At 38.6% G+C, this 18,236-nt stretch overlaps 2 protein-coding genes across 13 annotated transcripts in view; both read right to left on the bottom strand.

The window, feature by feature from the left end:
- Window positions 1–17,386, bottom strand: part of POU5F2 (POU domain class 5, transcription factor 2) — a 44,580-nt gene extending 27,194 nt beyond the window's left edge. Inside the window, exon 1 of the mRNA XM_057307517.1 lies at window positions 1–17,386. This exon is cut by the window's left edge and continues 27,194 nt beyond it. The gene's annotated coding sequence lies outside the window, so the exon portion shown is untranslated.
- FAM172A (family with sequence similarity 172 member A) overlaps window positions 1–18,236 on the bottom strand; it is a 428,036-nt gene that overhangs the window by 118,069 nt on the left and 291,731 nt on the right. The window lies entirely within an intron of this gene.

Consider the following 18,236-nt stretch of genomic DNA (forward strand, 5'->3'; position numbering starts at 1 on the left):
AACTGTCAGGAGAACAGGACAGCTATATTTGCTCAAAGAGAAGTTAACAGTTTTCTATTATTAGGATCTTTGGAATTCAGAGAAGTTAACTTTCAAGCAGAAACGCACAAAGCATCAGGGTTCGTATTATTAGGCTCTCCATAAGTATTCTCTATTCTAAGACAGCAAAACCAGCTGCCAGGATCCATTAATGGTAAGAAGCAGGAAATAGTGGAGGTGAAGTTAATAATAAACATTCTTGTAGGTTCTGCTTCAAGTTTCATCTCTTTGGAAACTTTTGCCCATACACTAGGGATCACTCAGCCCTGAACTTACTGCGTTTCCACTTAGAGAAATTGGTTGTCCTAAGTGGTTAGCTGGAGCTTCATGTAGTCTTCGCTCCCCCACCCAGAAGAGATGAAAGCTCCTATGGACATTGCAGACACCGTTTATTTTGTACTGATGGTCCAAACAACGTGCTAACGCATGAGCTATACACAGTATTCTCAGTACCGTATGTGCATAAAAACACCTGGATGTGAAGGAGATCAGGCTCTGACTCACATCATCCTGTTGACCAGTTATTTTATTGGCTAGGAAGGTGATCCTTGCTTCCTCATCTCTCCAAATGCCTCTCTCCCAAAGCTGCTCATGTTCCAGATAGAGGAGAGGGTTTTGTTCAAGAATATATGAGAAAGTTGGGGGCATCACATTGCCTGATTTCAAGCTATACTACAAAGCTGTGATCACAAAGACGGCATGGTACTGGCACAAAAACAGACACACAGACCAATGGAACAGAATAGAGAACCCAGAAATGGACCCTCGACTCTTTGGGCAACTAATCTTTGACAAAGCAGAAAAAACATCCAGTGGGAAAAAGACAGTCTCTTCAGTAAATGGTGCTGGGAAAATTGGACAGCTATATGCAAAAGAATGAAACTTGACCACTCTCTCACACCATACACAAAGATAAACTCCAAATGGATGAAAGACCTCGATGTGAGACAGGAATCCATCAAAATCCTGGAGGACAACATAGGCTGCAACCCCTTTGACATCGGCCACAGCAACTTTTTTCATGACACATCTCCAAAGGCAAGAGAAACAAAGGAAAAAATGAACTTGTGGGACTTCATCAAAATAAAAAGCTTCTGCACAGCCAAGGAAACAGTCAAAAAAACTAAAAGGCAGCCCACAGAATGGGAGAAGATATTTGCAAATGACACTACAGATAAAAGACTGGTATCCAAGATCTACAAAGAACTTCTCAAACTCAATACACGAGAAACAAATAATCAAATAAAAAAATGGGCAGAAGATATGAACAGACACTTTTCCAGTGAAGACATACAAATGGCTAACAGACACATGAAAAAATGTTCAAAATCATTAGCCATCAGGGAAATTCAAATCAAAACCACACTGAGATACCACCTTATGCCAGTTAGAATGGCAAAAATTGACAAGGCAAGAAATAACAAATATTGGAGAGGATGTGGAGACCCTCTTACACTGTTGGTGGGAATGCAAGCCGGTACAGCCACTTTGGAAAACAGTGTGGAGGTCCCTTAAAAAGTTAAAAATAGAGCTACCCTATGATCCAGCAATTGCACTACTGGGTATTTACCCCAAAGATACAGACGTAGTGAAGAGAAGGGCCATATGCACCCCAATGTTCATAGCAGCATTGTCCATAATAGCTAAATTGTGGAAGGAGCCGAGATGCCCTTCAACAGATGACTGGATTAAGAAGATGTGGTCCATATATACAATGGAATATTACTCAGCCATCAGAAAGAACGATTACCCAACATTTGCAGCAACATGGATGGGACTGGAGGAGATTATGCTAAGTGAAATAAATCAAGCAGAGAAAGACAATTATCATATGGTTTCACTCATTTATGGAACATAATAGCAGGAAGATTGGTAGGAGAAGGAAGGGAAGAAGGAAGGAGGGGTAAACAGAAGGGGGAATGAACCATGAGAGACTATGGACTCTGAGAAACAAACTGAGGGCTTCAGAGGGGAGAGGGGTGGGGGATTGGGATAGGCCGGTGATGGGTATTAAGGAGGGTGCATACTGCATGGTGCACTGGGTGTTATACACAATTAATGAATCATGGAACACTACATCAAAAACTAAGGATATACTGTATGGTGACTAACATAACATAATAAAAAATTATCATAAAAAAAGAATATATGGGAAGTTCATTTCTTTAGCAGAGGCTCCAAAAACAAAACAAAACAAGCTCTTTGCACGGAATTAAGTCAACAGAGCAGAGCAGAAGATCTAAGAATGATGTACAAGTCCGGTGGAGAGGGCAAGGTAGACTAGATGGTGCTAATTTCATGTTTTTCCCCACTCCACAGGGGTCCTAATAACTTAGCACTGACCAGGCATCAGGGTGTAAAGGCACTGTCACCTGAAGGGCAGGTGTAGGTCCCCAAGAGCCACATTAATCAAGGAGCAAGACGAGAGGCAAAGGCAGGGGACAAGATCCACGCACCAGGCACTGAGAGGTTTCTCTCTGGGTGTAGGAAGTCAAGTCAAGCACCCAGGAAAACTGTGGCAGCTGAGCATAGTAAGAAAAGATGCCTTCCATGTTCCAAGGAGAAAATCAGCAGCACACTTTACAACAATTTAGTTCACAGAAAACTACCTCAAAATGCACTAAAATGATTAAACTGTTAATCCTTGTTTTAAGTAGAAAACTGTGTAAGACAAAGTGAGACATCAAAGATAAGTCAAACAATTAAGAAAAAGGGTACCTGAAGGTAAAGGACATAGATGAAGAACACTGAAGTTGTGATAAAATGGAAAAGGGCAACCAGATCAATGTGGTCACTACAAAAAATCACTTACTGCTCTAGGAAATAAATTTACAAAATAGCTAATAGCACTGTTCTGCATAGGAGAGAACTGAGGACAAGAACAGGGCGAAAGGACAGCTATTGGTGAATAAGAGTAATGTGAGACGGCTTTACTCTTCTAAAATACGTAGAGAAAAACTAGAACGTAGTAGGGCTGCCAACATAGAATTTCTTTTCAGATTAAGATTATGAAGGACGTTTTTTTGTTGTTACTTCTTTTTGTTATTAAAAAAAAAAAGACTCTGCTGTGATATAGCTACTGCTCAGAAATAAAAGCTCAGGACAGGAATATACCAACAACCACACAGCCGGACTACAAAGAGATTGTATGTATTTAGGGAAAAATCCTTCCATTATATTTTGTGGAGCTGTGGTATTCATGAACTATGAACTTCCTGGGCTATATAATAGTATTAAATATAAAAACTCTACAGCCTTCACCAGAAGCCTCAAAGAATTTTAAATGTCTCTATAAGGCAGGAAGAGCAATTGAGCTGAACAGGGCTGAGTTGAAAGGCACTCTGGTGATGAGTCAGGTTTGTTCACAGATAGTCCCAGATAGATAAAGTGTAAAGGTTCTTGTTATGTCAAGCAGGATTTAAAGAAACTTTTGAGCTGAGTCTGCCCTTGTTACACAAGAAACGCTTTAAGGATATTCTTGCACTGATTATTCTAGTCACTGTCTTCTACATTCAAATTTGTACCCTGCTTACACTTTGGAGCAGGAGATACACAACTTGTTTAATGAAAAATTTCCCATTATACTGCACAGTAAAATACACCTAACAGAAGTGACAGCTTATGACCAATGAAACCAGTAATTCAGGAGGTGACATGGCCTCAGAGAAGTAAATGAGAAATAGAATAGAATTTCTGTTTACAGGAGATATAACTCTTTCAGGTGCTGTGAGAATTATTACTTTGTTAAAGAGATTCCAAATTAATTGATCTTGGTGCCAATACCATCACAAATCTGAGGCCTCTGTGAATTTCCCTGGAATCTCCTTAAGAAACTATGAGCTAAAATAAGCCAAATAGAGACACTTATACCTTTTTTGGAAAAATGAACACTTATATTCAGTAACATGAAACGCAATAATAACCACGGAAAATTGCAAAGGTAGTACCGGACTTAAGATTTTAAGCTCCAGGGGCGCCTGGGTGGCACAGCGGTTAAGCGTCTGCCTTCGGCTCAGGGCGTGATCCCGGCGTTATGGGATCGAGCCCCACATCAGACTCCTCCGCTAGGAGCCTGCTTCTTCCTCTCCCACTCCCCCTGCTTGTGTTCCCTCTCTCGCTGGCTGTCTCTATCTCTGTCAAATAAATAAAATCTTAAAAATAAAAAGATTTTAAGCTCCAATACAGTAACTTTATTCCAATATATAAATTAAAAACTCCTTTTAGCATTTTATTATTTAATTTTTTAAAGATTTATTTATTTGAGAGAGAGAGAGAGCACAAGGGGAGAGGCAGAGGGAGAGGGAGAGGGAAAGAATCTTAAGCAGACTCCCGCTGAACAAGGAGTCTGATGCAGGGCTTGATCCCAGGACCCCGAGATCCTGACCTGAGCTGAAATCAAGAGTTGGATGCTTAGCAGACTGAGCCACCTAGGCGTCCCCCCTTTTAGCATTTTATTTTAATTAATTAATTTATTTAAAATATTTTATTTTATTTATTTGAGAGAGAGAGAAAGTGAGAGAGCACAAGCAGGGGGAGTGGGAGAGGGAGAAGCAGGCTCCCCGCTGAGCAGGGAAGCCTGATGTGGGGCTTGATCCCAGGACCCTGGGATCATGACCTGAGCCAAAGGCAGATGCTTAACCAACTGAGCCACCCAGGCACCCTCCTTTTAGCATTTTAAACCTGACAAAGTCCTTGGTTTTACACAGTGAGGTAATAAGTTAGGTTATTAAAGCGAATCCTCTTCAAAGTCATCTCACAATGATTCCAAAGGTCTTAAAGACGACCAACCAGGCTATCTGCCTCTCTTCCGAGCAAAAGACTTAGGCCCAAATCCACATTTATTTGTCTAGAGTTCACTGCAGCTCAGGAGCCTGTTCTCCATCCAATATGTGTGCAGATAATATCAGGCAGATGACGGTTTCACCTTCTGAGAGCTCAGAACTCTAGGAAGCAATTATGTCAAAGCCGCTATGAATGGAGAACTGAAAGCAAGATTTTAATGATCACTACGTATTTAATGAAAATTTAACTATCTTTTTGAATGTTCAACTACACATTCACATGGTTCCAGAAGTATAATAAGGTATATAGTGAAAATGCACAGCATTTATTTTTAATTTTTATTTTGTTGCCAATCATGGCATCATTTCCAAGTGTTAACTTGGTTAACTTCCAGCTAGAATTTTACATTTTGCTTACATTGAATTTCTTGTAATAATTTAAATTCAAGAAAGACATTTGTTTTTTTATGATTGACAGAAATGTAGATGAAACATAAGGAAGAAACCAATGAATTTAAAGAAGTTTCTCATAAGGATATGTTCTAGGGCAGGTGTCATTTTGAAAGGAAGACAATGTATTAAAGAACCAATAGTCTTTCAGGGAAAGCGTGGAAGAACAGGACATTAGCAGGAAGAATGAAAGGGAAAGGGTCAGCATGGAATTATAGTAGGTTTATAAGAATGAAGAAATGAGGTTGAATATTGAAGAACAGGCAAATTGAGGATAAATACTGTATTTCTGTACAAGATACACTGGGAGGCTGTAAGAGTTAACCCTGTGATAAGACATGACTAGAATCAGGACTTAGTCTAGAAAATACAAAGACAGAAGCAGGAAAGAAATGAAAGTTTTTAATTCTCAAATATTGAAAAGGAATGAGCAATTTATCTAAACCCACAGTACGTGATTTGCTGGATAAAGTAATTTCTAATAACAATAGCTATAGGAAGCCCTTGCTTTGCACAGTATAAAATGATTATAAAAATGACCTTACAAGTCGAAACCATGCAAACTGATCATGATAATCAATGGGAAAAACTATGGTTGTTTGATGACCTTTAAAATTTTTTTGGTCAAAACATTAAAAATCCTCCTACTGCCTGCAAAAAATGAGTAGGGGAATGAAAAAATGGTAAAAACCGATTATATTTAGTACACTGTAGTTTAAAACATTAGAAACATGGAGAATTAAAATGCTTGATTTCTTTGTAAAAAACCTACTAAAGTAGTTTGAATAGTGCTTGCCTTCTCTTCATATAACTTATGATACAGTTCAAGGAAAACTTTTCTCTGCCTTGGCTAATTTTCATGCTCCTAAGTTTGGATCAGCTTCCAACATTTTATCCTTCGCACTTGCAATGTCGTGAAATATCTCTGAGAGTTCATTTCATGCAAAGTGTTTTTTGCTAGCGTCACTTCCTCTGGGACATCTTCATCTTTTTCGTCACAAGCACTTTACAATTTTACTTTCAGCATTCCATCTCTCTGGTGCACTTTCATCTTTGTTGGCCAAGTCTCTCTTTTGATTATCCATTTTTATAAAATGGAAGATAGTGCTGTCTGTGCATGAACTGGCTAACAGATATGCAGTTATCGGTCTGTGAAAGATTTTGAAAGAAGTGATGTGATTGGCTGCTGATCATGATGTCCATCTGTTATTTACACAGAGATTTGTGTTTAATGCAATTATTCACAGTTAATACACTGTGATAACTGAAATTTGAACCTTGTTTTAGGGGGGATTTGGTGTTATTTAACTAAACTATGGTAACCGAAATTCGGGTATTTGGGACCATACAAAGTGAAGACTGCCTGTATTTATTGAGTCCTAACTATGTGCCAGGTACAATTTTAACAGTCCTATATGGATTATTTCACTTAATTCTGACCATAACCCAGTGAGATGGTACTAGTATTATCCCCATTTTATAGGCAGGGTGATTGTAGATCTTCATCTGATGATATTACAGAATTAATTCTCCTACATATTTGGGAGAATATAAACTACCCCCAGCCATGCTAAATCCAAAGCTTCTCCTCACAAATGGTGACTTACTACCATTAAAGAGTTTGAAATGACAACATATTCATTTGAAACGTTATCTGAAGTGAAGTCAGGGTCTCATACTAGCATGGAAGGAAGGTGGATACTTTCAGAAGACTCACTGACTCTTAGATAGCAGTGGGGTACCAGTCAATAAAGGAGGATGTCAGTGAACTAAGAGTTACTCTCGGGTCCTGAAGGAGTTCACCATATGTCCTTAACTTTCCTCCCCACCCTACCTATTTCAATGATCATCCTCTGTTTATGAACAAAGAGAATCTTTGCAACAAACAGAAGACTTTTTGCTAGGAGACCACGAGCTCCTTGAGGGGCAAGAGTCACATCTAGCAATCTTTATACTGTTAGAGTGTAGAGTAGTGCCCAGTACATATTAAGTCCTCAATAAATCTTTGTGGAATTAAGGAACAAATATTTACAGTTAGTTTCTTGCCTCAAAAGAACCAAGAATAACCCAAATTTGTGGAAAGACATGAAGTTAGGCTCTAATTTAGGGGTAACAAATTAATTAAAATAATTAAGTGATTGGTAAAAATAACTAAATTTGGGTTTTCTGAAATGTAAGCTTTACCACCTATGCTGATTTTACATGCTTGATATTGTTTCTGAAGAAAAGCAAAACCAAGTAACTCTCAGAGACTGTTCTCTCATAATAACAGCACTGCAAAAGTCTACACTACAAAGGTTATGGAAGACTATACTTTCACTATAAAATTCAAACCACATATCATCTAGTTCCACAAGTAGCCTTCCCACTATTTCCCACTAATGTTTCCCAAATATTGGTTATATTTAATCACTTGTATGTGTGGCCTTAAATCAATAATTCCTTTTTAAAAGTTTAATCACTTATCCTCTGGAAACTAAGCAGGAAAGGTATGGCTACTTTTCCACAAAATTAAAATGGAAAGAAGACTCTAAATTTCTTTGAAGGCAATTTATCAAAAGGAAATAAAAGTGAAAATCTGAAATAATTCATATTGCTTTTTAAAAATACCTGAAACATTCCCTAAAAATAAAAAAATCTCTAAGCCAATACTGATTTTAGGCGGTTATTAGAAATTTTAAATTTAGGGTCTCTTACAAAAGTCTCATTTATAGAGATCACTGCTACCCAAAGCTTAAAATCATGTTTCTGTTTCTTTGCCCAAATTTTCAAAAAGTAACTTCTGTAGTATTTTAGAAATTAAGAAATTGTGTAATACACCTAAATTCTGTCAAGGATTGTGCCATGAGATTATTCAAAACATCTGTAAACTAGCTGGTGTAAGATTTATTTAGTGGTATAACATATTGAATACTTGGGGTGAGATACATATGACTGAAGGGGATATTAACAAACAATGTGGACAGAAATACCATACCAATTCTCAAGGAATATTTAGACATCATGTATCAGTTAAATCAATTCTAATACATAAAAATGAAACTCATTGATCAAATTATCTCTCAAAATTTATCATTATTTAGAACTATATCATTAAGTAGAACTAAAAAGGACTATCTTTTTAAAAATATGATGAAACAAAAACTTTAATAAATATTATCCTTGCTTTTCAAGCAATGATAACCAATTGAGAACTTGGGATTTTATATATTTAAATATATACATATTTATTTATAACTTGGGATTTTATAAACAGGAAATATTTGGCCTGTTTATGGTACCTAATGTTCACTTTGCATTTTCACTGTGGTACCCAAAGAATATTTATTTTAGAGGTTCTGAATCACTTTTAGAAAGCAAAAGAGTTTTTTGAAGAGTAATGTTTTCAGGGTAATTTTGTCAGGAGACAGATTTGTTATTGGTGACTTGATGTCCGTCTCTGACAAGACAGACAGAGAAGGCAGGGAAGGTGCAGATGGAAGCAGACAGGGAATGCATGGTAAGGAGCAGAGACCATGTGGCTTGAGGGAAGCACATATCACACAGTGAAAGAGGAGTGAAGGGCAGTGGACCCAGGCAAACCACTCAGGTCAGGCAGGGCAGGCAGAGACTGTGGGCTGGGGGAGATGTGATACCACAGGTTGCCAGGTGAATCTCCAGGTGGGGGAGACTGAAGCAAGAGATACACAGGAGACAAAAACTGTAAGATACATAGAGACTAAACCAAATGAGAGACGGAGAGTCAGAGGTCAATATACAGACACAGAGAGAACCATCAAGAGCAGTGACCCAGACCGAACTGACAGAGGGAAGGAGAAATAGAGGACAAGTGAAGCACAGACAGCTGTGGGAAGGGAGATCAATACTTAATATATAGTAAAAAAGGATGAACATTTCTGTCTTAGGGACCACTGGTCCCCGAATTACTTTTCCAACACTTAGGGACATAGCATTAAGAGCCATGAGACACTGCTATAGAGACAGTGAAAGTAGTAACTTTTGCAAATTAACTCATAACATATAATTTTCAAGTAAAAATACAAATTCATATTATTTGGTTATTTACCCCAAAGTATTCCAAAAATAATTATATATTTTTTTATCTTTAAAGGGAAGAGTTAGCTCAGTGAAAGGAGAGTTGTCACCTTTACTGCCAAATTCTTCGAAGGATTTTTCACAAATTGGTTCAGAAAGCTGTAAAAAACATGGTGGCTATTTTTAATTTTTTTTTAAAAGTGAGATTTCTGAAGTGAAACTAGTTATATTCACTGTGATTACTGGAAAACTGCAAGAATCAAAATCAGAGGAAAATATTGGATTTGATTAAGTATATATAATCAGGGCAAATATTGGTGATCTATATAAATATATAGTTAAATAAATTATTTTAAATGATTCTTTAATCAGTTATTTCCCCAGAGTTCCTGATTCTAGCTAATTATAATGAATGATTCACTGAAAACACAAGAATTTCTGGTGGTCAACTTTTAGAATACTCATCTCTTACATTAACTAATAATTATAAGGTAGCATAGAACGATGAATAGGGAGCTAACTGATGAATAACAGCTACAAGGCCAATTCTACAGGAATGAACAAAAACTGCCTGAAAAGTGCTATTTAGTTCATGAAAGCATCACTTAAAGGATTAGAATATATAACCTTTGAGTGGAAAGAGGAATGCTGTAGTGCTTGAGCAGTCCACGCAGTGAAAAAGTGGTACAGTATCATATATGCTAATATGCCTTGAATTTAAGATCTGTTTACAAAGGCAAAGTATAGATTTTCAATTACCTAATTAATTTGAGCTGTGTCTAAAAACATATTAGAAAACTCAGCTTGTCTACACATTCTGAATGACAACACATCTAGAAGCAATTACTGTTGATTTCTCATTGCTATCTTTAGAAGCAAGTGATTATTCACTAACAAAGAAGAGATACAACTCCTTAGTGTCATTTCCTCAAGATATATTTTCAGCAATAAATCAAAGTAAATATTTAGCAAATATTCAGTAAGTTCAGTCACTGTAAATAGTTAATCTGCACTGGCTAAGCAAAGTAAAATTAGGGTTATGTTAGCAGGTTGTCTACAACTCAAATTCACCTAGAAATTATTAATTTTCCACTTTCTGTTCTGGTGGGGAGGTGGGGCTTGAGATGTACATGTTAACAACAACTCCCTTCTATATCCAAACCAAGACAAGGTCATCTAAATATTGTAAGTTTTCAAGTTTAATTCTTCACCCCTAAGACATGTACTACAGCTCTCTGTTTTCCTTTTTCTTCTTCTTCTTTTTAACATTTATGCTGTTATCTTTCCAATTTTGAGGTGCCCAGATTTACATCAAGCATTCTAGGTAAAGTGAAATATTAGAGAAAAGCCTGTCTCAAGCTATGGCAAGGACAAGGAATAGTGAGATAGATACAAGTTCTGGCAGGAAATAAAGTGACAGGTCCCACACCTCTAGACTACATCGATTTAGTGAATCTAGGTTCAGATAGTTGCTTTATGGTAGGTGGCAAAATGAAGCTATGAGGAGGCAGAGCCTTCCATCCTGTGCGCCTGTTGCGAAGTGGTCACAGGTATGTCAAAATACTGATCTCTTCATCCTTCACCCTTCAGGTCAGCCAGGAGTGGTTCTGTCCCTTCACCTCTGGATATAAGCAACCTTGCCTGTGAACCCCAGGACACCATATATATGCTGTATTTTTCTATATGGGTAGCTCAAGGAAGAGTGGAATACTTTAATAACTTGCTTGTACCTATCTATGCTTTATGGTTACCATAAATCTTAGAGGACTTGTAAAATGGATCTGACCATAAGGTGAGGTTTTCAAGGACCCAGAAGAAGAGACTGCTGGGAACGAATAAGGGTACAGCTTTCAGAGCTCAGTAGGTAGCCTGGAGTTGAGAAAAGATCTCTAAAGTCAGATGGGCAAGTACTGTCTTTATCAGTGGGAGGTGATAGGAGATTATGACTAGAAAGAATGTCCCAGAAATGCCATCTTCTCAGTGAGGCCCTCCATGGCCACTCCTCTAAAAATGCAAATCCTCCCCTCCACATATTTCAGGTCCTCTCTTTCTGCTCTCTATTTCTCCTACCGATTCCCACAATCGTAAACTTTCCTTATTTACCTTGCTTATTATTTGTCTCCCCTCCTAACCTCCACAAAGGACCTTTATCTGTTGTAATTCATTGCTACTTCCCTGACACCTGGCACAATGTGTAGTCCATGGTAAATACTTACTGAACGAATTCATACAGACTGGACACACACACCCAGAGGGGCATGTAAGGAGCACATTCAGAGGGGGCTGAAGGGACACGAGCCTTAGCAGTAGCACTTACCCAAACCTAGCCCCAGTTAGAAAAATCTGGCAAAGAGCAGCCTGTCAGTCGCGTGACAGCCAAAGCAAGCTGCGTCCAGACTTTTAAGAAGTCAGAAGACAGCAGTGCTCTGTAACCTTCTCTGTTTTCAAACATTTATGTTTTGCTTTCCTTTCACGCTGGGGGAAGGCCTCCTCATAAACAGCCAAAAATTATATTAGCTATTTTTGGGGAGCAGCACGCCACACAAGATCATTTCCAATCTCACCCTTACCGCTACCCCATGTCTCTTTTAGCCTTATTGCATCTATACTTCTATGTCCTACTTTACATTTTTCGTCCTACTATTAGTTTTCCTTTTGCTTTCTTCACTGTATTTTCTCTCTTTCTGTGTCTGGTTTCCATGTAATATTTTATGACCCTTATCAGTGTCGCAGAGAACACAGGAAAATACGAAAAACTAAGTTATTTGTTGCTTAAAAATAGAGACAGGGAAACGGAAGGGGAGTATGTCTGCAAATGCTTTTTCATTCCCATACGATTAAAATAATAGTTTTAAAATAAATGATAGCCTTAAATTCTGAAATGATTAGAATATAGAATAGAATATATAGCATATACAGTACCACATGAGGTTTTTACAGTGCCTTCTTTCTGATGAACTCAAATGGCCCTCCAGACACTACAAAAATTGTTCTCATAACATTTCTACGAGATAAGTACGGCAGATATTTGCTTTTGCCATTTTATAAGCAACACACAAACAACACAGAATGTGGGCTATACAATAAACATAGGTCCTACTAACCTATCATATAATTCTTTGAATAACAACGTTTTTAATGGGCTGATTTTACTGGTCGGGAACACCACCAACAGAATGAAGCGGGGCAAACAGTCACAGGACATGGATTCAAGGTCCCTCGAATACCCACCATTCCCTATATGTTAAGATAACTAAAAAGTCAGACTTTCTTTTTAGTATAGGGTACAACATTGCCAACTCCTAAGTGTGGAGCTGTCAAGTATTACATCTGCTTTTAAAAGAAAAATGAAAACGACATGACTGCCCTGATAATAATTATCAGTGACACTTTAAATATAATTTAAAAATTTTATTGTACCTGTTATTAAAATATATGTATTCATAGATAAATAACATTAATAAAATGAAGCTATTACGAGAAGCAGATCTTTTTTTTCTAATAAAGAGAAACATATTTAGTAATGAAGGAAAAACATAGTATTAAATGAGTATGTGTGTTTATAGGCAATTCACTGCTACAGCCATGAGACTTTAGTCAAACAATAAAAGCATATTACGACTTAAGAAAACCTTTATAAATTAGAAAGCTGGAAAAAAAAGGTTTCACTAAATTGAACATAGAGTCTGGATATCCATTACTAACTTGTGCTCAGAGAATTACAGGAGTTTCAAAGGCACTTGCCCATGCTTTGGTTATTTCCATTCGAACCTCCTGCCATCACATCCACTGCCATCACCTCAACTGGGTAGGTTATAGAACAGTTTCCTCCTTTCTTGCCCTGAACTGATTTTCCTCTCCAACTCCCCTATATTTCTGGTAATGTTTTCATAATCCCAGTTACTTTTCACTCCAGCTTGTTGTTTTCTCCCTTTGCCTTAGCCTCCACGTCCAACCTACTGCCCGTCAGGGAGTGAAGATTCTTCCTGAGTCCTATTTCTCTTCACTCCCCTTTCCTCTCCATTCACACCACCAGGCCAGTTCATGCCATCCACCCCATATACTTGCTTCATCATCACAGCCTGATGAGTCGGCTGCCTCCAGCTTCTTCTTCTTTTTTTAAAGATTTTATTTATTTATTTGACAGAGAGAGAGAGAGAGAGACGGCCAGTGAGAGAGGGAACACAGGCAGGGGGAGTGGGAGAGGAAGAAGCAGGCTCCCAGCAGAGCACGGAGCCCTATGCGGGACTCGATCCCAGGACCCCGGGATCATGCCCTGAGCCGAAGGCAGACGTTTAATGACTGAACCACCCAGGTGCCCCTGCCTCCAGCTTCTTGCTCCTCTCTTTTGTCCATTTATTAAATTAATCTTCAAAATCCCACTTTGATCATGCCGTACCCCTTATTCAACATTTTTTAAGAACTCTTTGCAAGAGATCACTGATTTTGATTGAAAAACTACTGAGTTTTTATAAGTAGGTATAGAAAATGCTGGGCGTGCTGCCCCCAACTCTTTTTCTATTTGATGTAACCTAATGATGCCAGATTCAAAGGGAGGAACCTACCACTAGCAGAGGTCCAGGTAACAGTTCTTTTTTTTTTTTTTTTTTTAAAGATAGTCATGATAAGCTACTATTTCCTGCTATGCTCCCAACTTCCAGAATAGTACCTGGGACATAATATAAGTGATCAATCCATATACAAGAAATAAATGGATATATGCTGGGGAGTGTATGTGAAATCTCCTTCCGATTAAAGACAAATTTGTTGGAATAAAAGCCCACAGGGAATAGAAGGTTGCAGGGAGTAGCAAATTCTGTCCTAAGAAAAATTGGTCAGTGAAGAGCTGCAGAGGGAGAAGACTTAGTGATCAAATGATATAGTGACCAAATGTAATAAAGAAGAAACTTAATATCTTGTCTCTGATACAATGTACAGCAAAGCCTAATGAGGCGGCAGTCAGGGAACTAGGCTAGGAATGAATTGTCTTTGATGAACTTTTTAGTGCCTTTTTAGAAAGCTGCTCAAATCCTCAGGTATGAGGGCAAAGATGAGCCTTACAAGACTTTAGCCTCAAAAAAGTTAAGGTTGTTTCTACTTAGGCTTCAGTGACCACCAGGGTTGACATTTAAACCTGCTGTATTAATTATGTACTGCTGTGGAATAAATAACCCCAGCCGGGCAGCTTAAAACAATACACATTTAGCACTCGTAGGTCCTCTAGATTAGGAATCTCAGTGTGGCTTAACTGAGCGACTGGCTTAGGGTCTCACCATCATCAAGGTGTTAGCTGGGGTTGCAGTTATCTCAAGGCTGATGTGGGAGAGAATCTTCTTCCAAGGTCATGCATGGGGCTGTGGATGGGCCTCAGGTACTCACTGACTCTTGGCCAGAGACACCAGTTCCTTGCCACGTGGGCCTCTGCACAGAGCACCTCACATAGAGCTGGCTTCCATCAGAGAGAGCAAGTGAGAGGATGAGAAAGAGCCTGAGGTCTGCCAACATGCATTGGTCTTATAATGTTCCCCATTATCCTTAAGCAGCAGGCTTCATAAAGTGGTGAAGTAACTTTCTGAAGACTCAGTTATGGTGCCTGCTCAGGTGACAGCACCCTGTGGGGCTGAGACAATGTACTCCAGGGTGTGGTATGTACCCTAAATCAGCATTTAATACATGTGATATTTCTCCCAGGTCTGGGAATGAAGGGATGGAAATGGGACTGGTTTCTCTTCTTACTACCCTCAGTCACCTAGTAGCAAAACTGTTGCCTCCCATTCCTATGATTTTAGGCTCTGTTGATCTAAAGGTCTTAGTTCCATAGGGAGGAATGCTTTTATTAAGTGACACAACAATGATTCCATTGAACTCAAAGCTGAGACTGTCATCTTGCCACTCTGGGCTCCTTATGCCACTGAATTAACAAGGAATGGAAGAGTCTTACTATATTGGCTGGGGTGATTGATCCTGATAACTAAGGGATAACTGAGTTGCTACTACACAATGGAGATAAAGAGGAATGTGTGTGCAATGCAGGAAATCATCGAGGACACCTGTTAGTATTTCCTGTGACTAATGTCAATAGAAAACTACAACCATCTAACTCAGGAAGGATAGCTAATGGCCCAGCTGCTTCAGGAATGAAGGTATGGGTCAGCCCACCAGGCAAGAACTATGACCAGTTGAGGTGCTTGTTAAGAACAAAGGGGATACAGAATGAAGGTAGTTATAAATACCAGCTACAACTACATGGTTACAAAAACGAGCAATGTAATACCTATGGGTATTTCTTACTTATTTTGACGTGAATGTACATATTAAATTATTTTTGTTTTCCTCTACTCTCTTATTTCCTTATCATCTCATGTAATATGTATCAACAGTAATTAGTTTTACCTCTCAGTATTTAAATTATAGGATACAAAAGGTGAGAAGAATGGACATCAGCCAAGAACAATAAAGGGGCTTTGTATCACCCCCCGTTTTTTTTTTTAACAGATTTTCTTTATTTATTCATGAGAGACAGAGAGAGAGAGGGAGGCAGAGGCAGAGGGAGAAGGAGGCTTGACCCCAAGCCCCTGGGATCATGACCTAAGCTGAAGGCAGATGCTTAACCGACTGAGTCACCCAGGCGCCCACTTTGTATCCTTTTCTGAGGTAAGGGTTACTGTGTTTTCATTTGTACATGGGATAGTTGTATCACATGAGGTAGAAGCCCGACTTCATTAATATCCTTATTTGTAGACTGAGTGTGGTTTAAGGAGATGTATATAGCTGCCAAGTTGACAAGGGGTGAACCGTAGAGGCTCTGTAATGTGTCAGTTTGGTTGGTTGAATGATATTTTCCAGAATTCTTTTTCAAACTATGTGTTTCTGATTAGAATGATACATAAAAGAAATTTCTGTGGGACATTGGGAGGGCTAAAGCAGGAGCTGTTTTTAGCTCATGCACGTTGTTGCTTATCTGCTAGCTCACCTGGTGGCCTGAGCCAGTGGCCAGGATTCCACCTGTTCACCTTCCCCTGAATTCCCCTTTGGCATCTCTGACTCCTGGGCCAAGTGTGTGTGTGCTTAGCTCCGTGACAAAGGGCACTGGCTTCTATAGGACAGCCACACCACCAAGGACAGAAGCAAAAAGAACTGACATGAGTTTAAGTCCATCCTCCGGGCTCCAGTTCACGTTCATGGGGTCTAATTCATTCATCTGTCTCCGCCTAACAAATGTCTGCTCGATAGTTCCAAGCTCCAGTATGGGAGGCCAAGTCGACATCCTTACAGAGCATGCTTCTCCAGCTCTGGTCAAATCCCAGGTCAAATCCTTTTAACAAATCCTTTACTATATATAGGCAATCCTCTTACTTACAGATTCCATAATTGTGAATTCACCTATTTACTAAAATTTATTTGCAACTCCCAAATCAATACTCAGGGTGCTTTTTGTGGTCACTTATAGACATGCACATGTGCAGAGTGGTGAAAAACTGGAGTTACCTAGCATGCATTCCTAACTGAGGTCAAATAAAGCCATGCTTTACCTTCTTGTTTCAATTCTCACACTGTAAACAAGTGCCCTTTTTGCAGACTATTTGGTGCCATGTTTTTCACATTTTTGTGCTTTTTTTGGGGGGGCAATATCACTGTTTGAAATGGCCCCCAAGTATAGTGCTGAAGTGTTGTCTAGTGTACCTAAGCACTAAGCACTAGTGTTCCTAAGAAGACCGTGATGTGTCTTACGGTGAAAATAAATGTGTTAGACAAGCTTCACTCAGGCATGAGTTACAGTGCTGTTGGCTCTGAGTTCAATGTTAGTGAATCAACAATGTATAATAAATAAGGTGTCTTTAAATAGAGACATTCAATTCATAAAGCAAGGTTATGTATTGGTTGGCTGATGAAAACGTTGTGACTAGAAGCTTGTAAGAACCTAACCCTGTATTTCCCCAGGAGTAATGATTCAATATCACTAATTTAGCACTCTCAGTGACTTTATAGAACATAACCACTGCTAATAAGGATAATCAGTTATATAACATACATATAATATTATATATGTATATGTAATGTAGTATATATACCATAATATATAACATATATAATACATATACATACATACACACATACACATACGTGTGTGTATATTTATTTATAAATTTAAATATATTTATATATATATTTATAGAGTAACATATATGTTTCCTAACCAACAGACCTGAAAAGTTTAGCTATAATGATAGTGAAGCTGAGTTCAAGTTTAGGTATTAGTGATAATGAAATATAGTTATAATAATTGTTCTTTACCTCATATTTGAACTGTTCTCCAAATTATTTCCTTCAAGTACGTAGACATGTCAGCAACTCTAAATGCTTAGTGATCATCTACCTCCTATGATTTTTTCTGTGGAGTAGGTCATGTTCAAAACTTCTCATTCTCTGACATCTTTGCGCAAAGCAAGCCCATTTCTGTTCTGTAGCCATAATCAGATACTGCTACTCATTTTGCGTTTACCGTTCGAACTGGTTGGGAATTGCGAAAGCCAAAACCAGAAAGCAACCAAAAATGTCACTCATCTTCTCTAGAGATCAGAGACTGAAGTACAAACTCTGTAGGCTGGAAAGCCATTGCATCCTTCAACTGTCTTCCTAAGCCCACCTGCTTCCTGAGGTACTTCCCCCTCCACCTCTTTCAAAAGGCAGGTCCATCTTGCCTTTGTTTCCCGTGAACATTTTCAGATCCATTCCGGCCCTTCTTCCTTACATTGCTCTGTTTCTTTCGCCTAAAATGTCATCCTGCACGTCTTTCTATAATCTACATCCTACCGAATGCACAAGGTCCAGCCAAAATCTTCTGCATGAAAAATTTTTCTAAAGACTCTAGGCCACAGCAGTCTCTCCTCTCTGAACTCACAGCCCTGACCGCCTGTTGTATCCTTGAGT

This window comes from Ursus arctos, unplaced genomic scaffold, assembly GCF_023065955.2.
Source record: "Ursus arctos isolate Adak ecotype North America unplaced genomic scaffold, UrsArc2.0 scaffold_5, whole genome shotgun sequence".
NCBI lineage: Eukaryota > Metazoa > Chordata > Mammalia > Carnivora > Ursidae > Ursus > Ursus arctos.